The 8243-nt window shown below is 30.9% G+C and overlaps 1 long non-coding RNA gene across 1 annotated transcript; it reads right to left on the bottom strand.

Annotated features, from left to right (window-relative positions):
* Positions 1-1491: 1491 nt before the first annotated feature.
* Positions 1492-3283, bottom strand: LOC131594900 (uncharacterized). The gene is made up of 3 exons (XR_009281594.1): positions 2939-3283; positions 2015-2786; positions 1492-1651 (listed from the first exon to the last, which is right to left on the bottom strand). It is a non-coding gene; the product is annotated as an uncharacterized LOC131594900 (long non-coding RNA).
* Positions 3284-8243: the final 4960 nt, after the last annotated feature.

The following is an 8243-nucleotide window of genomic DNA, read 5'->3' as shown; positions in this document are numbered from 1 at the left end:
TATTATCTTAAATGCATATTACTTATTATTTATAGCAATTTATTTATTTTTGCATTTATTTCTAAAATCTCTCGTTCTTCCATATTTGAAAAAAATTTAAAATTATAATTATTAATTTAAAATTATAAATATTATTTTAAAATTATAAATAAATAGTATTATAATATATTTTCTATATCATTCTTTAAGTGTTGCTTCGTTTTGTCTCAAACAAATTAAAAAAAATGACGCTATATTAAAATTTAAAAGAGTAAGAGATAATTTAAAAGAGTAAGAGATAAAAAAAAGTTTGAACAATTAAAATAACAAATTTTATAAAATATTAAATGATTTATTGAAAGTATGAAATATTAAATGTGTCCATTTGGTTTTAAATATTTTCTTAAAAAATAATTTTTTTTAAATAGTTATCAATTTTAAAGTGTTTTTAAGGTAATAATAATTATAGAGTTTAATACAACAATAATTATTAAAAGTTATTGTAACTATATGTGAATGATATTAAAAAATTAAATAATAAATTTTATAAAGAGTAATAAAATGAAATTTCTCAATATAGTAATAATTTTATGGTATAAACAACACCAAATAATAGCAACATAAAATTAAAATTTAATATTATTGATTATGTGTTTGTTTCTCTTAAATTTATTTTATTATTTCTATTTTTATTCAATGTTCAATTTTTTTTAAACTGATATTAAATATATTAATTAATTGCTCTATTAATTGGTTGCTCTATTAATTGATCAATTATAAGCAAATTATTAATATTTATTTTATTGACTATTGGATAAAAAATATGTCTATATGAGACTATCTATCAATATAACTAATGCTTATTAGAGTGGTTATACAAAACTACACCTAATAAAACTTGAATTTTTCTATCAGAAAAAAAAATTGTACAAAGGTACATGTAATGTTAAATAATATAATAAAATTTTATTTTAAAACTTCAACATTGAAATAAATATATAAGAAGAAAATGATAATGAAGAATATGATCTTTAAGCCAAAAAATGTAATTATCTTAAATATCAAAGTGCATTTAATTATTAATCAATTAATTGGAGTAATCAATCTTAACCAAAAAAATGAAGAGAATCAATATAGCTCAATTATTTTAATTCATTTTATCAACAGATAAGGGAATCATGACACTTTTATACAAAACTGATAACACATATTTTTAGAAAAATCCAAGCAAAAACCCATGAAATCCTGATCGACATATTTTTAAGATCACTGAAAAAAGGAAAATATTCAACTGGTGAATAAAATATGTAAAAATATTGTTAGATTAAAAAAAATAAACAATCATCTGAGTCCAAGCTTTGAATACACAATTTCACATATGTCGATTCAGAAATTTGGACACACTTCCACCCACCTATTATTAAATCAGTAACTACAATGGTCCATGGTCTCTTACACTCCTCAAGAATACATAACTGGTTGTTTTCTAGGATGATTTTCTAGAGTGTGCGATTATGAATGAAGAAAAATTGTTATAAATGAAGAAAAATAAACTTTACATAGTTCAACCTAAATGATAAAAACACAACCTTTGCAAAGCTCAACCACCTTGCATAGTTAAACTTGAATGATAAAAACACAGCCTTTGCAAAGCTCAACCAAAATGATTTTTCTGCATTTAAGGAAAAATGGAAAAAATAAGTTAAACCACAATGATAAAATGCAACATTTGCGGAAGAAAAATGAGTTAAATCAGAATGATAAAAATTCAACATTTGCAGAACCGACAGTCAATCAATAAATACAAATCAAAATATTCCAACAATTCAAAAAACACAAACACACAAAAATTAAAGTTCCAAGAATTTTTATTCACAACATAAAAAACACTTTATGGCCTCCCTAGTGAAAAATTGTAAAACATTTATGCATTAGAAATGTTAACTTTTCTCATCATAAAATTGAGTTCATAGAGGAAATAAGAATGATGGACAAAATTATAAAAGAGGAGCAATGTGAAACAACACATTCTCACCGTAAAAAGCATTCTCTTTGTCTATCTCATGTAATCTGCATTAAAAATCATCGTCATTCAGAAATCAAATTGTCCCTGTTAAAATAGACAAACATTGATGGGATATTAATATTTAGCCATAGACAGTATAATAGTTTTTCAGATCAGAAACATAAGAACAGAGAGAACAGATAATCATTCCTCAAATATTCACAGAAGATTCACTGAATCGGATTAGTGTTTGCACTACTGAAAGGACGGATATCTTATCATGAAAGCAACTCTTGGAAGATCGGGTTTGCTTTATCCTCAACATCAGATGGAAATGGTGTAGAAGTAGGTGAATCGGCGGTAGTCTTGCGATTTTGAAGGCTTGGATTTGAATCTATAATAGATATATGGAAACTCTCGAGCTCCTCGAAATAAGATTTAAGAACCTGTATTTTGACAAAGCTAGATCCCAAATAAAAGTGAAATTTGATGAAGTCATCATACGAATAAAAACCAATTGATCCAAGTAGAATCTTCAAGAATGTAGCAGATGTTTTAGCAGATGTCTACAATTCTCACAATGCTGCCTACATCATTGTTTTGAGAATCCATAAGGCCTCGAAGGACCAGATTGGGATTTATGTGTCAAAAGTTGACTTCGTGCAAGGAGTTGAGCAGGAACAGAAGCTTACTGGAAGTTGTGGATGGAATATTAGCCATGATTCGTGAGGAACCGAGAGTCATCACACGAAGATATCGAAAAGAGAAATCGGAAAATAGAGATTTTGTCGGAGATTTCGATCTGAAAAAATGGCATCGTCATCAGTATCATAATCTACTTTCCGTATCTTGTAATAATCCTACAAATCACAAATTAGTAACAAAATAAAACAAACCCTAAATTGAGAAAAGAAAACCCTAAGGAAGATGACAGAGGGTGAGGGTTTGGAGAACCTTGTGTTTGGAGAGGGGCGAGAAGAAATCGAAGTTGAGATAGGAGTTAGGGTAAGGGATTTGGTCGGGTTTTTGAGAGGTGGTGTGGTGGTGGTGACGGTGTTCATCGTGTTCACGTTCCCACATCATGGTTGTGGTTGAAGATGGAGGGTGATGGTGGTTTGATTAGTGAAGAGAAATGATAGAAGTTGTGGTGAGGGGTTTTTGATGTGGGTGTGATTTGGAGAGGGAGAAGAGGTGAAACGGCTTGTTTCTTCCTCTTTCCCAAATCAATTTTGGTGAAGGTGTTTTGGTTGTTTCCAAGGCACAAAATCATTTCCCAACAGTCCAACCGTCCAAGCAGTAAATACTGCGTATGAAGAGGAAGAAAGTGTTTTAGATTCCCAAAACTGAATAATTATAATTATAATAAATAAATATAATTAAAAAAAAATCTTAAAATATAAAGAAGTACAATAAAAGTTACTATAAATAGAATGTGAAAAATTATGAGAATGCATAAGAGGGTGACACTTGGCAAACTTGCCAAAGTTCTCATCTTGCTTTTTTTATTATGAATGATATATATATATATATATATATATATATATATATATATATATATATATATATATATATATATATATATATATATATATATATATATATATATATATATATATATATATATATATATATATTAAAAATTATATTAAAAAAAAAAAATTATATTAAAAAGTAAAAAAATATATTAAAAAGTATTAAATATTTCAAATTGAATTCTTATGTGACTTGTTAGTGTGTGTATATATATATATATATATATATATATATATATATATATATATATATATATATATATATATATATATATATATATATATATATATATATATATATATATATATATATATATATATATATATATATTTGTATGGAGATAGATAGAGGGCTGAAATAGTATCTCTTTGAATCGACAAGTTTTATGTAAAATGGCAAAAAAATGAAACACGTTAATTGTCTAAGGCTATTGTTTGGTTTTGTATGTCTAAGGCTATTGGGTGATGCTTTTAGTTAAATAAACTGGGATGCTCAATAAACTGGGATGCTCATCTTGGTTTGGTATATATATATTGACCTTTTCTTGAATATCAAACAATATACAACACAACATCTTCATTACTGTACAACCTAAGTAGTATTTCAATTTTACAATCAAGTCAAAGAACATGACTTTTCATATACAGTGACTTTATAAAAGTAACGAAACAATTAAAAAATCCATTTAAATTGTGAATCTATGTGTATTTCAATTGTGAATCTATGTGTAGAAAATTTAACATTATTATCACTACATCATTAGACATATAATCACTCTGAGAGGAAATGAGATTCATTATGAAGTCTTTGTGTTTTTTTTAATAAAATAAGGCCCCCTCAATGGGGCCAAAAAAGAATGCATTATGTAAAGGGCCTAAAATTTTAGGCCCCAAAATAAATCTCAATAATTAGGGGCTTAATATATTGGGGCTTTAATGGGACCAAATAATTAGGGTTTTTAATTAAGGGGCTTATTTGACAGCTCTAAGCAGGATGGTATGGTAGCAGAGTAGTTTTTTGTTGTTTTATGCAGCTCTTTGAAGATGATGGTGATGGTACAAAACGTGAAGATCATAGCTCTTGTTTTTTTCTTGTTGACTTGTACAATGCAATAGGATTCATATAATATTTTAAAGGAATGTAGATTTTAAATTTCTACTTTACTATTTAGATTAAATAATATCTATTTAATAATCAAAATATGATATTTTAATTATCAAATAAGATCTTTATTTAATCAAATAATAAAATGATAAATAAAATAATGGATGCAAAAAGATTTAAACAAAAAGACTAATTAAATGAATTGAATTTCTAATTAAACAAGAAAAGTCAAATTGTTGACTTTTATTACACAAAAAGAATTAAAAAGACGTTCGTAAAATAAAAAATGCAATAGAATAGCAAATGAAATAAGAAAAACATTAATCAGACAAAATGCTATGATACTACTAGAATTAAAATGCAGTCAAAACTCGTGCTTGAAAATCAACATGCGACTGATGCTATGGGAGGGACAAAATTGGGGTATGACACTTTCCATAATTTTACAGATTTTATCAATGTAATATAAAAGATTTTCAAACCCATAGAGACCAAACATTCAATCTATTGTTACTATTCTAACATTGATCCCTTTTCACTCCAAATTGATGATCAATACTTCCATCATGAATTCTTAAGAACACGTAGACATCATGGAAAAAAGAAATAGCTCCAAAACTCCAAGCAATCCTGATTAAATCCAAAACCCAAGTTCAGATCCTTGTCTTAGGAGAATAATGACCAAACCTCAAAACCCTAATTATTCTAGACACTTTGTCAAATTTCTTGCACAAAGGATGCTTCAAATGATGAAGAGAGAATAATGCCTCAATGATTTGGCTCACATAAGCCTCCAACCCTTTAATCAATCAATACCCTAATTTTGGATGATGCTTCAACAATTGATTCTCTACAACAAATTTCCTTCTTCTAGCATATCAATGAGATGTCTTGAGGCATGAGGAACCCCAAGAATAAAGAAATCCATTAGTTGAGGGGACGAGGCCCTCCAATGTATTTGTTACCAACATGACCACATCTCTAGAGCTCATAAAATCTCAGAAAACCAAAATACCTTGATCCATCCACAATGCAATGAATGTTTATGAGAGGCAAACCAATCATGATTTTAGGAATGAAGAGGGTAAATTTTGGGGTGCAACAGCTGCCCCTCTTCAATCTTCTTAAACCTGATAAGCTAGAAAAAAAAGTGGCAACTTTTGAGTGTTTAAGGTGAAAGAGGAAAAAGAACCTGAAAATTTATATTCTGATGAGAGAAATAAAAATGGAACAATACTGGTAATTGTCGTTTGTAATTTTCTGTGAATAAAGCATTATCCATCTGGATATCCTTTGCATGTGTCAAGAGTGACAAAAAGAAGGAATGTTGAACACTAGACCTTACCAAAGAGTTCCAATGACCATTGGACTTGCAACATGACATTAATGAAAACTGAATTTAACCCAAGGGACTAGTAACCACTAGATTCAAGCAGACTCCATTAACCATTAGATCTTAAGGGGATGTGCCAGTAACCATTGGAATTTGATAAAAAAAGGGATAGTGACCATTGAACCTACCCATTAGAACGTTAGCGGAACGGTGGGGATCAAGCAAAGGTAACGAGTAATCATCTCGACCTAAAAGAGTACTAATGTGCGAGGAAAGAACTGGATCACAAACGAATTCGATCAAAAGGAATAGTAACCCCTAAACTTACCCATAAGACGTTAGCGAAACACTGGGAATCGAATGAAGGTAACGAGTAATCTCTCGATCTAAAGGGAATTGGTGACCACCAGACCCGAGAGTACTAAAAAAGATGCCAATAACCATTGGCTAAAAAGTAAGGTGACAAGAAAGTAGCAGACTTCAAGAACACCTATCGGTCTCGACCAAGGTGAGCTAGTAACCACTGACTCTAACCAAGGAATGCCAGTAACCACTGGACCTGAAAGAGACGCGCCAGTAACCACTGGGCTTAGAGAGGTGATTAAACTCTCGATTCAAAAGAGATTGTGACCATAAAAACTCTAAGAATCCTAGGTATCAAGTAGCGGACTTGACCTAGAAGGACCTAGTAACCACAAGCCTTAAACAAAATGATCAATAATCATTGATTTTGAATAGAATGCCAATAAACATTGGACTTATCAAAAGGACTAGTGACCACCAGATATTAAGAATGTTGTGTTTAGAAACAAAACTACAAGTAGCGGACTTGACTTAAAGGAAATGAACTATTGAACACTAGCTTAGAAATAAAATTAATATGAAACTGGATTTGAGCTTGACCACCAGGCGAGAACTGGGTTTTGAGAGGTATGCCAGTAACCACTGGACTTGAGAGACTCTGATGACAATCAGTCATGCCAGTGAACACTGAACTTAAAGTGAAAAGGGAACTAGTGAACAATAGATTTTAAAGATTACCAATGAACATTGGATTTGAATGGTATTCCAGTAACCACTGGACTTGAGAAACTCTGATAACCACCAGACATGCCAGTGAACACTAGACTTAAATTAAAAGGGAACTAGTGAGAACTAGATTCGAAGAACACCAATGACAATTGGACTTGAAATAAAACTTCGAGGACAGTCAAAGGACATTTGTAGGTTCAAAACTTTATGGGTACACCAAGAGTTGGAGTAATATCACTAGGGAAAAGCGCACAGAATTGGCTTATGCTTTGATGCATTTTTGAATTTTTCTAAGAATAATATTCCAAGATGAATGGAAATTACACATTTGGGTGGATGCAATGCTATGATGCATGATTTTATTTGAAAATAAAGGATATTCAAGGAAACCACCGAACAATAGCTTCTACTAATCTATAATTGCGTAAAGTATCATAAGCTGAGTAACCAGTTACCAAGGGTTACTAACTAGGGAGTAAACTGAGTAACTAGTGACCACAAGTTACTTGGCTGGGGATTAGATGAAGGAGTAAACTGAGTAGCTAGTGACCACAAGTTACTTGACTGGGGATTAGATGAATAACCAGTAACCACGGGTTATTATCTCAGCGAGGAAAAAAAATCTTCTGATTAGGATATGAGAAATCTTGAACAAAAAGTATCCATAAGGAAACTCCATTAGGGTATAGGGAAATTCTCGACCAAAACTCTGCTAGGGATTGAGAAAGTTCCATCAACTGGGAATCAAATTCTGCTTTGAGAATGCACATTCTCGACAACAAGCACGTCTGCCAGGGAATAAGAATCATTGACCAAGAACTCTCAATAATCAAACTATCAGACTTGTTGGGGAGTAGGAATTCTTGACCAAGAACTTCCAAGAATCAAACATTTTCAATGCATTCTGTGCATTGGGAGGATGAGAAACAACAAAACCTTGCTGAGAAACAAACAAACTGTTCTAATAATGCCCCAAATATAACATGATTACTTTGTTTACCAACCAAAGTGGAACTGAGAGGATGTCGACCACTGGTGTGTCAGTTACCACCGGTCTTAAAAGTGATGCCAACAACTATAGGACTTAAAGATTTTGATCCCTACGGGGAATAATCATCTGATTCGCCACTCACCAGCGGTTACAACCTTTGGGAGGGAACTGAAAGTTACACTGAATTCTGACGAGAGATGCCAATGAAGATTGGACTTTACTACTGCGGATGACCATCCGATTTATCAATCACCCTTGTTTAAAAA

This window comes from Vicia villosa, linkage group LG4, assembly GCF_029867415.1.
Source record: "Vicia villosa cultivar HV-30 ecotype Madison, WI linkage group LG4, Vvil1.0, whole genome shotgun sequence".
Taxonomy (NCBI): domain Eukaryota; kingdom Viridiplantae; phylum Streptophyta; class Magnoliopsida; order Fabales; family Fabaceae; genus Vicia; species Vicia villosa.
This window is presented reverse-complemented; position numbering and strand designations above follow the sequence as displayed.